The following is a 17552-nucleotide window of genomic DNA, read 5'->3' as shown; positions in this document are numbered from 1 at the left end:
TTTCTTATTTTTAAGTGCTCTTCTGTAATTTCTTAGATGATGCAATATTAACCTTATTTATTATGGCTATTACAGACTGAATCAGAACTTTTCCAACAGCAGGAAGGATTGCACAAGAGGTTAAAACAAACAATGCAAATGTTTCTAGTTTCTAGGGAACTCAGTACAGAAGACAGTATGGCCTCCAAGATATGGAAAAGAGACAGAATAAAGAAGGGAAAGCCTGATTCTTTTAGAGAGCCAGTGAGGCAATAAGATAACAACAGAACTGCTCATGACTAAAGAGGATTCCAGGAACAGACTGCTAGTTTTTTTAATCATACCAGGAATTTAGGACACTTATTAAGTTTTTTTTTCTTGAAATGTTGTTTTCTCAAGAAGGAAACAGTGAGCTGGATTGCTTTCAGCAACTAATAAGTTATCCACTGATCCCCATTATGTCAAAGTAATACCTCCAGAAAAATCTAAACTCTCTTTGGGTGACTATTTTGTCTTCGTATCTGCTGCACCAAACACACTGTAGATACTTAATAAATGTTTGTTGAGTTGAAATGAATCAAATGGACTATTGCCTGTGGTGGAGCAAACATGATACCAAATGGCCTTTCCCTGTTTTAATTTATCTAAATTTCCATAGCAAGTAAACAAAGATTCTAGATGTTTGGGGGCAAGGTCTTGGGAATTATTGAGTCTGTGGCCAGACAAAGCAGCCTGTCTCTACTAGAAGACAAGTCATAGCAACATAATATTAGAACACATGCCATAAAGCAAAATATGGGTATTTCCTTCATGAAAGGGTAAGTCAGATTTATGTGGTCAGTGGGAATGAGACAGGATGTAAGTTCCAAAGGATGAATAACTAATGAGCTGCTTGAAATGATAGAAGCAGATGACAAAGCATGAGTGTTAGGAGCACAAAGATCCCACGTGGGCAAAGCAGAATACCCTCATGTATTTAGTTAAAGTCTGAGAAGACAACATTGGATCCATGATTTCATCGTGTCCATTTTCTGGTGTGACCTAACTCATTCACACCACCTCATCTTGTGCTGTTCCTGTATGTATTTTCCATAAGCCTTCCAAAGAAATTTTACCCACTGTGCTGGACATTGAGTAGGTCCCGGTGCAGCACCTTTGGCCAACCATTTGTTACCTCCTCATTTGTACCACATAGTTAGCCCACCTCCTTCTCTGGACGTACATTTTTTTCCTTTATGATATCCAGATCTGAAACCTAGGGATCTGAAAATACAGAAATGAAATTACACAAGGCTTGATCTCAAATGTAAATAACAAAATTTGTAATGAAAAAAAAAGTACTAAGCACCCCTATCCTCCAAAACAGGCCTGAAGGATAATCAGTCCACATTTTTAAAAAGGGGGAAGGACAGCATGAACCTCCGATATACTCCCGTGAGGCCACCTCTGCCCAAGAACCCCCAGAACCTTAGAGTCTCAGCCATTACTATTACTACCTGGAGATATGCTCAGTTCAAGGTGCAAAGAAATAGGGTAAGTAAGCAAGAAGAAGGTAAGAAGGGCAAAGACTTTCATTTTGGTCCAGTAGAACCAAAAGGTTCTGGATATAACCTCAAAGAACACCCCACGCACTCTAGAGTCAAGAGCCACAGAAGATAGAAAAGCAGAGACTTAACTATGGAGTATTGTCTTCAAAGAGTGTGAATGGACTAGGAAGAAAAATACAACTTCAAACGATATATCTGAAAAGTAAGAGAAATACGTATTAAAGGACTATGTTACATCTCCCTGCAGACACCAGATACCTTTTATTATGATCATCTCTAGACTGAGTCTTGACGTTTTAAGTCATAGCATTGAGGAAGAAACGGCATTGGAAATCAATTTTGGTCTTAATGTCATCACTTCTATCCCAGGGAATTTTTCAGCTTCCTTTCTGCTTTTCTTCTGAAAACATGCAAGACAAGGTATCACCACAAATGCAAATCATCATGCCAGGACAGAGTCATCAAAACCTGCACACAAACTTTTACTTAACTAGACAGATGTATTTGCCTAAGTGTAGGACACTCAAATTTTTCAAGTCTCTACTGTGTGGTTATCATACAAGTAAGCCTCCCCTTCTGAGCTCTGGTACTGCTGGTAAATGGAGTAATTGTGGTCACATGGCATCATTTAATCAGTGTGTCTGACCAGCCAACCTTAAAAACCAAGAGATCATTTAGTGAAGCAATGAACCTAGCACCAAAGGAAGTCAAATAGCCAAATGAGAAGCCCCTATTTTTTTCCAGTAAGTTTTATTGATATTTTCTGTTTCTTATATCACCATAGTATCCCTTATGTCCCTTCCTTCCTCCTCCCTAAGAGCTATCCCATATAACAAACAGGATTAAAAAAAAAAGGTACAATTGATCAATACATTGAAAAAGTTCAAAAACATGTGTAACACCTTAGGACCTCCCACCTCCACAAAGAGGTAGGTTGGGGGTGGCTTCTCATCTCTCTTCATTCAAGCTCCATTTGATTTTTAATTTTGTTACATTTACTTTTGATTTTTTGGTGTGTCATTGATCTTTCCATATACACTGTTATGGTTACTGTATATATTGTTTTCCTGGCTCTGCTTACTTCACTATGCATCTTACCATGCTTCTTGTATTCATCATACACATCATTTCTTGCAATACGGTAATATTCCATGATATTTATTTACTACAATTTGTTTAGTCATTCCTCAATTCTTAGCTATCACACAAAAAGTGCCGCTGTAAATATTTTGGAGTATGTGGGGACTTTTTTTCTTAACGATGGCTTCCTTGGGGTATAAGACCAGTGATGGGGCCTCTGGTTCAAAAGGTATGGACATTTACTCACTTTATTTTCATAATTTTAAATTGCATTCCAAAATGGTTATACTATTGCATAGCTCCACTACAATGTATTAGTGTGCCTATCATTCCACAACCCTTCAAACATTAACTGTTGCTATTTTGGGGTCATTTTTGCCTGTTTTCAGGGTGTGAGATGACTCTTTAGGGTTGTTTTGATTTTCATTTCTCTGCATCTATTGGGAGGATCATGTGGTTTGGGATGTTTTGGTTTTTAATATGATTATGTTGATTATTTTCCAAATATTGAACCATCCTTGCGTCCCTGGTATAAATCCCACTTGATCATGATGAATGATTTATTGAATAAATCACCATAGTCTGTTTGATGTGATTTTGCTTAAAAATTTTTGAGTTAATGTTCATTAATGATATTGGCCTATAGTTTTCTTTCCATGATTTATCTTTCCCTGGTTTAGGTTTTAGGACTATATTTGTCTCATAAAAGGATTTTGATAGGGTTCTTCCTTTCTCAGTTGTTGAGAATAATTTCTGAAGTATGGGTACTAACTGTTCTTTAGAAGTTTGATAGAACACTTCCACTTCCAGGAGCCAAGATGGTGGAGTAAAAAAGTCTCTCTTACCCTCCCTCATTGACCTCTGAAAAACCAGAAAATATGAACCCAAGAAAAATCCTGGAACAGCTGAACCAGCAGAAAGATGGGATACAGCAGTCTTGTAGCCCAGGAAGCTTGGGGGATTAACAGGAAAGGCCCCTCTCTGGGGGAGGGGGAGCAGTATAGGACTGGAGGTATCCCAGCAAGCCAGAGGCAAGCCCCACCTCAACATACCAGGGGGAGATCCTGAGACCCAGGTTGGTGGAACAGGTAAGTGCCAACATCAGGACCAGCCTCAATACAGGCAGGGGAACCAATAGACACCAGCTCAGAAAACCACCACAAGCGATGGCATTCTCCAGCAGTGAAATCACCTGGTGCCTCAACACAGCTGGGGGAAGCACAACTCCAGAAGGCAAAGCTCCAGGCTGACAGACATCCACCAGCAGAGAAAAATCCCTGTGCAAGGCCTGGACGAGCAGGAGCCAAACATTCAAGTGCAAGGCCTGGGTGAGCAGGAAAAGAAGTTTGAGTAAATGCTCCCTTCACTCAAGCAGGAGAAGTCAACATTTTTCTTTTAAAAGTCAAGAAATAGGCAAACACCATGAACAAAAAGCAGAAACTGACAATAACCATAGATTCTTATTATGGGAACAGGGAAGATCAAGGCACACATTCAGAAGAGGACAACATTGTCAATATTCCCACATCTGAAACCTGAAAGGGGAATACGAACTGGTCTCAAGCTCAAAAAGCCTTCTTGGAAGAGCTCAAGAAGGATTTTAAAGGTCAAATAAGAGAGGTAGAAGAAAAATTGGGAAAAGAAATGAGAGGTATGCAAGAGAGAGTCAGTAGCTTGGAAAAGGAAGGACAAAAATTAACTTTAGAAAACAATTATTTAAAAAGTAGAATTGGCCCGGCTTCTGGGATAAGAACTCACTATTTGACAAAAACTGCTGGGGAAAACTGGAAAAGAATATGATAGAAACTAGGCATAGACCAAAATCTTATGCCATATACCAAAATAAAATCAAAATGGGTACACAATTTAGATATAAAGGCTGGTACTCTAAGCAAACTGGGAGAGCAAGGCATAGTTTACCTGTCAGATTTATGGAAAACAGGAGAATTTATGACCAAGTAAGAGGTAGAGAACATTATAAAATGCAAAATGGATAATCTGACTACATTAAATTGAAAAGTTTTTACACAAACAAAGCCAATGCAACCAAGATTAGGAGGGAAGCAGAAAACTGGAAAGAATTCTTACAACTAGCATCTGGGATAAAGGCTTCATTTCTAAAATATATAGAGAACTGAGTCAAATTTATAAGAATATGAGTCATTCCCCAATTGATAAATGGTCAAAGGATATGAACAGGCAGTTTTCAGGGGAAGAAACTAAAGCTATCTATAGTAATATGAAAAAATGTTCTAAATCACTATATATATATATATATATATATTTTTTTTTTTTTTTTGGTGAGGCAATTGGGGTTAAATGTCTTGCCTAGGGTCACACAGCTAGTGAGTGTTATGTGTCTGAGGTCAGATTTGAACTCAGGTCCTCCTGCCTCCAGGGCCGGTACACTACCTAGCTGCCCTCCTAAATCACTATTGATTAGAGAAATGCAAATCAAAATGACTCTGAGGTACCACATCACACTTATCAGATTGGCTAACATGACAAAACAGGAAAATGATAAATGTTGGAGAAGATGTAGGAAAACTGGAACACTAACGCATTGTTAGTGGAGTTGTGAAATGATCCAACTATCCTGAAGAGCAATTTGGAACTATGGCCAAAAGTTTATACAACTGTGCATACCCTTTTTTTTGGGGGGGGGGGACGCGGTGTTAGGCAATGGGGTTAAGTAACTTGCCCAAGGTTACACAGCTAGTAAGTATTATGTGTGTGAGGCCGGATTTGAACTCAGGTCCTCCTGACTTCAGGGCCGGTGCTCTATCCACTGCACTACCTAGCTGCCCCAAAGATTTATTTTGTTCTTGTTGTTGTTTTGTTTTGTGGCTAGGCAATGGGGTTAAGTGACTTGCCCAGGGTCACACAGCTAGTGAGTGTTATGTGTCTGAGGCCGGATTTGAACTCAGGTCCTCCTGACTCCAGGGCTGGTGCTCTATCCACTGCACCACCTAGCTGCCCCTTGTACATACCCTTTGACCCAGTAATACCACTTCTAGGTCTGTATCCCAAAGAGATCATAAAAATGAGAAAAGAACCCACATGTACAAAAATATTTGTAGCAGCTCTTTTTGTGGTGCCAAAGAATTGGAAATTGAGGGAATGCCTATCAATTGGGAAGTGACTGAACACGTTGTCATATAAGAATGCAATAGAATATTATCGTGCTACAAGAAATGATGAGCAGGCAGACTTCAAAGAAACCTGGAAAGACTTACATGAACTGATGCTGAGTGAAGTGAGCAGAACCAGGAGAACATTGCACACAGTAATAGCAACATTTTGTGATGACCGACTTTGATAGACTTAGCTTTTCTCAGCAATGCAAGAATCTAAAATAACTCCAAAAGACTCATGATGTAAAATGGTATCCACATCCAGAGAAAGAACTATGGAATCTGAATACAAATGGAAGCATACTATTTGCTCTCCTTTTCCTTTGTTGTTTTGTTTTATTGCTTCATTCTTGTGGTTCCCCCCATTAGTTCTAATTGTTCTTTATATCATGACTAATGCCAAAATATGCTTAATATGAATGTATAAGTAGAGCCTATATCAAATTGCATGCCATCTTGGGGGGGGGGGAGTGGGAGAGGGAGAAAATTTAAAACTCAAAATATTACGGAAGTGAATGATTGAAATTTTTTTTAAATATAAATTTATGTATTTTTAGTTTTCAATATTCACTTCCACAAGTTTTTGAGTTCCAAATTTCTCACCCCTACCCCCACCCCAAAATGGCATGCATTCTGAATACCCCTTCCCCTGGTCTGCCTTATCTTCTATCTCTCCCCCCTCCATTCTCTTATCCCCTTCCCCTTCTATTTTCCTGTAGAGCAGGATAGACTTCTGTACCCCATTTCCTGTATTTCTTATTTCCCAGTTGCATGTGAAAACATTTTTTTAAAAACATGTGTTTTTAAAACTTTGAGTTCCAAATTTTCTCTGTTCCTCCCTCCCCACCCACCCTCACTGAAAAGTGAATGTTGAAAATTAAAAATTAATTAATAAAAAATTTTGATAGACAGATTGGCTAACATGACAAAAAAGAAAAATGATAAATGTTGGAGAAGATATGGGAAAATTGGAACACTAATGCTTTGTTGGTGTAGTTGTGAACTGATCCAGCCATTCCAGGAAGCAATTTGGAACTATGCCCAAAGGGCAGTCAAACTGTGCATACCCTTTGATCAAACAATACCATTACTAGGTCTGTATCCCAAAGAGACCATAAAAAAGGGAAAAAGGATCTACATGTACAAAAAATTTCATAGCAGCTCTTTTTGTGATGGCAAAGAATTGGAAATTGAGGAGATGCCCATCAATTGAGGAATGGCTGAACAAGTTGTTGTATAAGAATGTAATAGAATATCATTGTGCTATAAGAAATGATGAGCAAGTGGACTTCAGAAAAACCTGGAAAGACTTGCATGGACTGATGCTGAGTGATGTAAGCAGAACCAGAACTGTAACACACAATAACAACAACATTTTGAGATAACCAACTTTGATAGACTTAACTCTTCTCAGCAATGCAAGGATCTAAGACAATTCCAAAAGACTCATGATGGAAAATGCTGTCCACATCCAGAGAAAGAATTATGGAGTCTGAATACAGATCGAAGCATACTATTTTATCTTTTTTGTTTTGTGTTTTCTTTCTCGTGGTTTTTCCCTTTTGTTCTGGTTCTTCTTTCACAACATGACTAATGTGGAAATATGTTTAATATGATTGTACATGTTTAACCTATATCAACTTGCATGCCATCTTGGGGAAGAGGTAGGGAAGAAAGGGGGAAAATTTAGAACTCACAATCTTATAAAAGTGAATATTGAAAGCTAAAAATTAATTAATTAAAAATTTAAAAAATAAAACAAAAATTTGAGAGAATTCTCCTGTGAATCCATCAGGATGAAGAGTTGTTTTTCTCCCCCTTTCGAAGTTACTTTTCAGATGGATCTATTTCCTTTTCTGAGACTGTATTATTTAAGATCTCTATCTGGTCTTTTGATTGTTTGGGTATTTTACATTTTTGAAGGTATTCCTCTATTTCTTTTGTGTTCTCAGTTTTGTTATAATATAACTATGCATAGTATATTCTGATTTTTTTATTTCTTTGGTTTTGCTGTGATTTCACCTTGCTCATTTGCTATTTTATTGATTTGATTTTCTGCTTTATTCTTTTTAGTCAGATTAACTAAGGCTTTATCAATTTTATTAATCTTTTCAAAGAATCAGCTTTTAGTTTTATTTATTATTTCTATTGTTTCTCTTTCCAATTGATCTATTTCACCCTAATTTGCAGGGTAGGTCACCATGGGCTACATACTGAGCTCCATTGCTTTTGAGAACATATCATCCCATTCCCTCTTCCTTTTTCTAGTGGGTGCCGTGTAGTTTTGTATTATTTTAATGTCTTTTCTTTTATGTGTGAAGGTCTTTCTCCTGATGGTTTTCAGAACTTCTGGTTTCTGAATTTAATTGTTAAATTTAGCCACTATGTATCTTGGAGTTTGCAGACTTGGGCAGTTCCGCCCCGCCTCTCCCAGGCAACCTGTGAATTCTTTCCATCCTAATTTGATTTTCTCTGCTCTAAAGTTCTGGAAAGTTCTCTTCTATTTTTTCCTTCACTGTGGTGTTCAGGGTTTTTTTTGTCCTGTTATGTCCTTCTGTGAGACCTGTGATCCTTAGGCTGTCTCTACACATCCTTTGAGATCAGTATGTTTTGCTTACACAGTGAATCTATTTTCTTTTAATGTTATTGTTTTTTGCTTCTCTTCTTCTAGGTTGTCCTTCACATCTATGCATTTGTATTCCCAATCTATTATTTTTTCTTTTGTTTCTTTGGTGAGGCTTGCCATAGCAGAGAACAGTTTTTCTATTTTGATCATTATTTTTGCTATGTGTGTGATAAATTCTGCTTTAATTCTCATTTCTCTTTTAAATCACTCAGGTACAGTGTGTTGTCATTCCATGTTCTCCTTGAGTTCCACAAGGACCTCGAGCTCATCAAGTATTGGGTCATTTTCTTTTATTTTTCAGTATTTACTTATAGATGCCTAAACTCATTTATGAGACCTAGAGGTCATATTTCCTTTTGTTGTCACTATTTTCCTTGTGATTTATCTGTTTACATTCAAGGTCTTCAAGATTTCTTCCCAAAATCTTTGGTACATTTAGTCTTTTCTCCTTTATTTTGCTTATCACTTACTTCCTGACTCCTTTCCCACTGATTATGGTTTCCTTGGGGGCTGGATCTCAAAGAGTCTTAGCCTCCTCTCACACTGGGCAATTCACGGTTCACCAGCCAAGGTCATTGCCCCAGCTGAGTTTTGGGTGGTCAAAACTAGCCCCAGACAGGGCTAGTAGATTCTTCCTCAGGCTTAGTGCAGTGCTGCCTAGCCCTGCCACATGCATAGTGCCCTGTCCTAGTGACCTGTCCCATTCCTTCTGTTCCTTAGTTCTTTGGCCTCAACACTAGCAGTTCAATGCTTTGCAGTACTGATCTTCCAGGTTGCAGCCCCCAGCAGGCTTTTGCTCCTGAAGGGTTGTGGCCAAGCTGACTGTTCAATCCTAAGCAAACTTCCAAGCCTAGAGCCAGGGTCTTCATGGGACTGGAAAAAGGGAGGGAGACCAAGGTATAGGACGGGGTTTTGATGTAAACCTGTGTCATGTCCTTGGGTCTGCTAGTGCAACCTTGCTGCCAGTAGCATGGGAGGTAGGGGAGGTATGCTGAGTGACTCATTGTCAGTCAGCCAGTAACCTACATTTTGGATTTTTTTAACCTTCTTTTGGATTCTAGTTATCCAAATCATGGAAACAGCTGAAATTGCTTTATTTTTGGAACACAATTTCTGTTTTGGAGAAGTTTGAGAGGTCATGGAGAATTGGAGTAAATGTCTCCATCATCCTTTTGCTCACATGACCTGGATGTAGCAGACCTTATTCTACAGGCAAGGAAAGGTACAGTAAAGCCCTGATACTGTCTTCTGGTTTGGCAAAAAGCATTGATGGAGTTGTCATAATATTACCTCAAAAGACTTATTAACATTGAAGTCCCAGTTAGCTGCCATTACTAAATTAGCCCAGCTGGGATTTCAGATGCTGTAGCAGGAAAAAATCACTGCCAAATTCTTCTACTTGCAAAGGCAAACAACTTATTCTTCCCATCCAAGGGGGGACGGGCACCTGTTTATTCCAGCTCATGATCTCAGTAATAGCCTCGTGTCACAACCCAGCAGCAGCAAAGTCTATTCTCACCTACTAAACCACACCCAGATTCTGAAGAGGTGCTAGATTAAAGTTTGGCTAGAGCACTCAGCTGTGAACAGAAGGATCACAGGAAAGTTCTTAGAACAGATCAGGCCTTTATTTATTTTTATCTATCCATTAATTTATCTATCTATTTTTTTATTTGTTTCAGGCCCATGTGATGGGGTTGAGATTACAATCAGGTCTAATGTTAACGTCACACTGGTTGAGGGGTCAGCAATTCTGTATTCCTGTCCCAGCTCAGCCACTTGGACGCTGGGCATTTCATCTAACTTCTCCATGCTTCATCTGTAAAATGCAGATAATTCCTTCTATAGTCTGATGAATCCATGATCGATCCATTAATTTGCTTACTTCCTCCACTGTTGCAGATCTCAACTCATGATGTCTTCATAGATCTTTGTTTATAGCTTTCTATAATTCCTATTAAGGAATATGTATTGGTGTATGGGGATAGGGCACTGGAGTTCGAGTGAGGAAGAAGTAGGTTCAAATCCCAGCTCGAAAACCTGCTAGCTGCGTGATCCTGGCTGTGCCTTAGTCTCCTCATCTATAAAATGAGGGGGTTGGGTCCACTATAAATGTGTTATATAATCACAACTTGGCCCCCACTGCAACAAGGCAATCTTTTTATACTTCCCTATTTGATTGGCTATCTAATACCACAATTGCTATTCCAGACCTTTTCATCCTTCCTTAAACTTCATGCAGCTGCCCTGCCCACTACCTTTTGAGCTACTGAAAAAAGGAGGCCATTTGCTAAGAGTTCCCTCTTCTTCACTCTTCCTCATCTCACATCTCTCACACCATTGCCTTCCATGTCCTCTTTCACTTTAGTTTCAGATAAACAGGTGGCCCTTCTACTTGCCAATGAAAACTTCTCTACATTTGTCCTTTATCCCATTGACTCCTGACTTCTCCAAGCAAATTGCTCCCAATATCCTCCCCACCCTCTCTTATCTTAAATGACTCCCAATCTACTGGCTCCTTCTCTGCTGTCTACAAATATGGTAAAGTATCCACTATCCTAAAAAAAAAAAACCCAAAAAAACCCCCAACCCTCTGCTACCTTTCTCTATTTTTTAAGATCCATTTAACCCACTTAATTAGATTTATTTTATCATTACATCAAAGTCAACTTATACCCATCCCCTCTGTCTATGTATACCTCTTTTAAATGGTGTAATAGCAATACAGTTCTCAAGAGTTACAAGTGTGATCTTCTCTTGTAGGGATGTAAACCGTTTGCCCTTATTAATAACATATTACTGTTCTGTTTTTTTTTTTTACTATCTTGTTTACCTTTTTATGTCTCTTTGAGTCCTGTATTTGAAGATCAAATATTCTGTTGAGCTCTGGTCTTTTCATCAGGAAGGTTTGGGAATCCCTTATTTTGTTGAATGTCCACCTCCTCCCCTGAAAGATTATGCTCATTTTCACTGGGTAGTTGATCCCTGGTTGCAATCCAAGCTCCTTTGTCTTATGGAATATTGTATTCAGTGCCCTCTGATCTTTTAATGTAGAAGCTGCAAGGTCCTGTGTAATCCTGACTGTGGTTCCATGATACTTAAATTGTTCTTTTCTGGCTGCTTGCAGTATTTTCTCTTTGACTTGGTAATTTTGGAATTTGGCTACAATATTTCTTGGCATTTTTAATTTGGCATCTCTTTCAGGAGGTGATCGGTGGATTCTTTCAATGACTAATCTACCCTTTCGTTCTAAGAGCTCAGGGCAGTTTTTCTTGATGATTTTCTGAAAGATGGTCCAGGCTCTTTTTTTTCATCATGGTTTTCAGGTAGAACAATAATATTTTTTTCAGCCAAAGACAAGGTTTATTAGAACATACATCACATTGGGCAGACTCAGAGTCTGAACATTAGTAAGCTATTGGCTAGATTATAAGAATCTGAGCAGTGGCTAGATTTTAAGAATCTGAGCACCTTAATGGAGATGAGATGGACCTTATATACAGAAAGACTGTGGGGGAAATCTAGGAGTGGCCTAGTAGTCTATGAGGTAATAGAACTTCAGGGACTTGAACCATGTGGCCACTGGAGAATGGAGCCTAGCTAGGATTAAGGGTGGGAAATGGCCAGGGGCCATAGGGAGGTAAGACAAAGGTAGATCAATAATTTTTAAATTGTCTCTCCTGGATCTAGTTTCCATGTCAGTTGTTTTTACCAATGAGGTATTTTACATTTTCATCTATTTTTTCATTCTTTTGTTTCTGTTTGACTGATTCTCACTCTCTCATAGAGTCATTAGCTTCCACTTGCCCAATTCTAATTTTTAATAAAATTGGTTTCTTCTATTAGATTTTGTACCTCCTTTTCCATTTGGCCCATTTTACTTTTTAAGGAGTTCTCAGTAAGTTTTTGTGCCTCCTTTTCCATTTGGCCAATTCTACTTTTTAAGGAGTTGTTTTCCTCAGTGTACTATTCCCCCATTTGTCCAATTGCATTTTTTAAGGACTTGTTTTCTACAGTTAATTTTTGCCCTTCCTTTTCCAAGCTATTGACTCTCTCTTGCATATCTCTCATTTCTTTTCCCAATTTTTCTTCCACCTCTCTTATTTGACTTTTAAAATCCTTCTTGAGCTCTTCCAAGAAGGATTTTGGGCTTGAGACCAGTTCATATTCCCCTTTGAGGTTTCAGATGTGGGTATATTGACAATGTTGTCCTCTTCTGAATTTGTGCCTTGATCTTCCCTGTTCCCATAATAAGAATCTGTATTCACTGTACGTTTCTTTTTGCTCATGGCGTTTATTTATTTCCTGACTTTTAAAAAAAAATGAGCTCTCCTGCTGGAGAGCAGGGGGCACTGACTCAAGTTTCTTGTGCTGGGAGCCCGGGGCCTGGTCACTGGCCTTGTGTGCTGAGGCCTCAGGTGCTGGCAGTTGGAGGCTGTAGGGTTCTGGCAGCTTACCTGGTGTTGGGCTGGAATCAGCGACACTGGAGCTCTAGGGGTTGGGGTGGGGAATTTGGCCTCTGGAGGATGCCGGCTCACCCAGGCCTTGCACTCCTTTCTCTGGCTCCTGCTCACCCAGGCCTAGCACAGGGATGTTTTGCTGCTGCAGGATGTTTCTCAGCCTGGAGCTTTATCTCTTGGAGTTGTGCTTCCCAGAGTTTTGCTGAGGCATACTGGGAGACTTGGCTGCCGGGGGATGCTGTGGCATGTGGTGGTTCTCCAAGCCAGTTTCCACCAGTTCCCCTGACCATACTGAGGCACTTGGGGGTCCTGGTGTTGGTGCTTGCCCGCTCCACCACCCTGGGGTTCAGGATCTTCCCCTGGTATGCTGAGGTGGGGCTTTCTGCTAGCTTGCTGGGATGCCTCCCATTCTATATTGCTCCCCCTTCCCCAGATCGAGAGGGGCCTTTCCTGTTAATCCCCCAAGCTTCCTGGGCTACAAGACTGCTGCACCCCATTTTTCTGCTGGTTCAGCTGTTCCAGGGTTTTTCCTGGGGTGATATTTTCTGGGCTTCCAGAGGTCAATAAGGGAGGGTGAGAGCGACTTACATCTTACTCGGCCCTCTCGCCTCCCAGAAGTGGAACCTCTCCTCCCTTTCTCTTAATAAAAAATCCATCTGCACTCAGTACCTTCATGTCCTTTCCACACTCTTCTAAAAGTTTTGCAATCTGGCTTCTGACCTCATCTTTCGACTGAAATTGCTCTCTCCAAAGTCAGTCAGTTAGTCATTAAACATTTCATTAAGTGCCTACTATGTTGGAGGCATTCTGCCAAGCACTGGTGATAGAAAAAAAGGTAAAAAATAGGCCCTGCCCTCAAGTAGCTCATAATCAATGGAAGAGAAAATCAAATAATTATGTACAAACTATACACAGGATAAACCGGGGATAATTAGCAGAGAGAAGGCACTAGAATTAATGACAAGGTAAAGATTCCTATAGAAGGTGGAATTTTAGTTGGGATTTGAAGGAAGCCAGGGAAGCCAGGAAGCAAAGATGAGGAGGAAGAGAATTCCAGGTATGAGGGACAGCCAGAGAAAATGCCTGGAGATAAGAGTGTTTTTTTCTTGGAACAGCCAGGAGGTCAGTGTCACTGGGCTGAAAGGTATGAGGGAGGGATGGGTGGAGTATGAGGTGTAAGAAGATTGGTGTGTGTGTGTGTGTGTGTGTGTGTGTGTGTGTGTGTGTGTGTGTGTATGTGTGTAGGGCAGGGTAAGGGATGGAGAGTGGGGTTATAAAGACTTTTGAATGCTTAATAGAGGGTTTTGTATTTCATTGTGGTGGTAATAGGGAACCAGTGTAGTTTATTGAATAGAGGGGGAACATGGTCAGATAGCCAATGTTCCCAACTGTCAGATCTAATGGCCTTTTCTCAGCTTGCCTTTGAGAATACTGGTCACCTCTTCTTGGATACTCTAACTTTTCTAAGTTTTTATAACATTGTCCTCTTCTACTTCTACTTGTCTAGTGGTTCCTCATCAGTCTCCTTTGCTGGATCTAATTTAGCCAAATCACTTCCTCTAACCAAAATTGTTAAGGCTCTTCTCTTCTCTTCTCTTTATATTATTTCACATGTTGATTTCATCAGCTTCCATGGGTCCAATCACCATCTTTATGCAGATGATTCCAGTCCTGAACTTGTCCATCATCAACCGTCTCTTATATATATCCAATTGGATCTGTCATCAACTCAAACTCATGATTTCCAAAAAATGACTTGCGTCCCCCAATCCTTCTTCTCTCTTCCTATCTTTGTTATTACTCTTAAGGACCACCATATTTCAGGCACCCAGGTCCACAACCTCAGTGCCATCTTTGACTCCTCACGTGCAATCAGCCCACTCTTGCCAGATCTTGATGTTTCTACCTACATAGCGTCTCTAATAAATGTACTGTTATCTCTACTCACACAGCCACATCCTCTCCTCCTTCAGAAAGGATCCTCATCGCCTCACACCTAGCCTTCTACCATAGTCTCCAGTTAGATGTCCTCATCTCAAGTCTCTCTCCACTCCAAACCATCCTCCACTAAGCTGCCGAAGCAATTTTTCTAAAGTGTAGATCTGACTCTGTCACCCTGTTCTGCTTCCCACTACTGAATAAACACCGGTGACTTCCTATTCCCTTTAGGATCAAATACAAAATATTCTGCTTAATATTAGAAGCCCCTCCCTATCTTGTTCTTCTTACATTTTACTGTCCTGTAAATACCATGTTCCAGTTGTACCAGCCTTTTTGCTGTTCCCCTCACATACCAAACTCACATACCTCTCCACTCCATGCATTTGTACTAGTTTCTCCCCCATGCCTGGAATGCTTTCTGTCCTCCCCTCTGCCTCTTTGCTTCCCTGGCTTCCTTCAAGATTCAGCTTAATTTACATGTTCTGTTAGAGGCCTTTCCAGTTATCCACTGTCTTTCCTCTAAAATCACCTTTCATTCACACTGTATATATCATATATGTACATGTTTGTCTCCTCTGGCATGACATTTGCATATTGTCATTAAAATGTGACCTCAAGAACAGGGACTGGTGTTTTCACCTTTCTTTGTATCTCCAGCATTTAGTATGGTGCCTGGCACATAAATAAATGCTTTTTGACTGACTGACTTTATGGTCTCCAAGGATCCTTCCAACTTTGTTTTTTGGTGAGGTAATTGGGGTTAAGTGACTTACCCAGAGTCACACAGCTAATGAGTATTATGTGTTTGGGCTGGATTTGAACTCAGGTCCTCCTGACTCCAGGGCTGGTGCTCTATCCACTGTACCACCTAGGGGCCCCTCTTCCAACTCTTAATCTATGATTCCATGATTTGCTATAGAGCCAAGGTTCTTAACCTGGGGTTCACAGCTGATTTCAGGGAGTCCATTAATTTGTTTTAAAAATATTTTTGACAATTCTATTTCAATATAATTGTTTTTTTTGTAATTCTTTGTATTTTATTTTAAGCATCTTAAAACATTCTGAGAAGGGATCCGTAGATTTCACCAGACCACCAAAAAGGACCAGGATAAACAAAAAAAGTTAAGCATTAGAGGTCTTCCTCTGGTTTTGTTAAAATTTTATAAGGCTGTCCATCTCAGTATATGATTGACCCATTTCTTTTTCTAGTCATGTATTTGCCCTTGATGTCTTTTGTAGCCCATTTATACCCACTACATATATTTTTTTTCCATGGTTGTTTGAGGCTCTACAATCATGATTTCAAGAGCTTGGTGTCATTTAACAGCCTTGTAGCATCACTGGGAAAATTTTGGCGTTAAAACGATAAATGCTTCTGCAGAAATTAGTAAATATGGATTATTTGAAAATGCTACACAATTTTTCAAAGGTGAGCTAGCCCAGTCTTTTTCATTCTGGGCTATCTAGTTGTCTATAGGAGGTATGTATGAAAGATATTTATATCTACCCAGTAGACTGCAATCTCCCAGACAGCAAAGATTGTTTTTGCCTAACTGCGTTATCTGAGCACTAAGTATTTTTCATCCCATTGTGTTTTTATTGATGTTTTCCAAAAATATCACTCTAACTTTTCATTGACTTTCTCCCAACAGAACTCTTCCAAATCATACACTTGAACATGAATGCCCTATTTTGTCCCTTGTATACCAACCTTTCTGCTGAGAGGCACACTTCTTTATTAATCTTATGAAGTGATGATCAGTCACCGCACGGACGAGAATTCTGAAGTCTTTCTTTGTTGTTTTCTTTTAGACTGTTGTAGACAGCTGTATAAATTGTTCTCCTGGTTGTGCTTCTATCATATCAATTCATGCAATGCTTAACCATCACTTTTTCTGAATTCACCTTTTTTTAAAACAGTGAAATAATATTCCATTACATTCCTATACCACAATTTTTTCAGTCATTTCTTCTATCTCTGGCTATTCACTTTGTTTCCAGTGTGTGTATGTGGTTTTTTCCCCCCTTCTATTCTGAAGAAGGCTGCTATAAATATCTTTGTATATATGGGAAATTTGTCTTTTTATTTTACTTCTTTAGGTGATGGGTCTAGTTGTGATATTGCTAGGTCAAAGGATCCTTAGAGTTTAATGGTTTTTTGAACCAATTCTCAGCTCCAAAAGTATGTTTATACTTTAGGCTTTCTGACATCTACCTTTTTTTTTCTTCCATTTTTGCCAATCTGATGCATGAGGTGAAACCTCAGAGTTGTTCTGATTTTTAAATTTCTCTTACTAGCAATTTTTCTTGTTAGTACATTTGAATTTTTCCTATTAGTAATTTGGAGCATTCCTACTTATGTTTAATAGCTTGTGTTTCTTATTTTGAAAACTGACTTATTAGGGATTTCTTTTTGTTTTTATATATTTATAGCAATTCCCTGTTATCTCCTGGATATCATACTTTTCAGAGATATTTACTGAAAATATTTTTCTTTAAAATAATTTGTTACATAAAAAAGAAGCAATCCTTAAACATAGAAAAAATGCAGAAAAGATGATTCTATATGAAATCATGAATCTCCATTTCAACCTGCAAGTTTGAAAAAAAAAGTATATGATGAAATTCTATACATTACTTTTTAAACTGTCCTGCTTAAATGTGCTTCCTTCTCAATTTCCTTCTGTTCTCTTATGCAAATCAAAAAAAAATGTTTTAATGGCCCACTATTGCTAATTCTGTCTCCCATCCCACCTCCCACAAATAAAAAATCTAGAGAAAGAAG

At 39.1% G+C, this 17552-nt stretch overlaps 1 long non-coding RNA gene across 1 annotated transcript; it reads right to left on the bottom strand.

Moving 5' to 3' along the window:
* Positions 1-37: 37 nt before the first annotated feature.
* On the bottom strand, positions 38-17251 carry LOC110212050 (uncharacterized). Its single transcript, XR_002325554.2, has 3 exons — positions 16479-17251; positions 1785-1926; positions 38-1242 (listed from the first exon to the last, which is right to left on the bottom strand). It is a non-coding gene; the product is annotated as an uncharacterized LOC110212050 (long non-coding RNA).
* Between the last annotated feature and the right edge of the window lie 301 nt (positions 17252-17552).

The sequence above is a fragment of the Phascolarctos cinereus genome, unplaced genomic scaffold (genome assembly GCF_003287225.1).
Source record: "Phascolarctos cinereus isolate Bilbo 61053 unplaced genomic scaffold, phaCin_HiC Scaffold_5;HRSCAF=322, whole genome shotgun sequence".
In the NCBI taxonomy this organism is placed as follows: domain Eukaryota; kingdom Metazoa; phylum Chordata; class Mammalia; order Diprotodontia; family Phascolarctidae; genus Phascolarctos; species Phascolarctos cinereus.
Note: the sequence above shows the minus strand (reverse complement) of the source record. Positions and strands in the feature narration are given on the sequence as shown.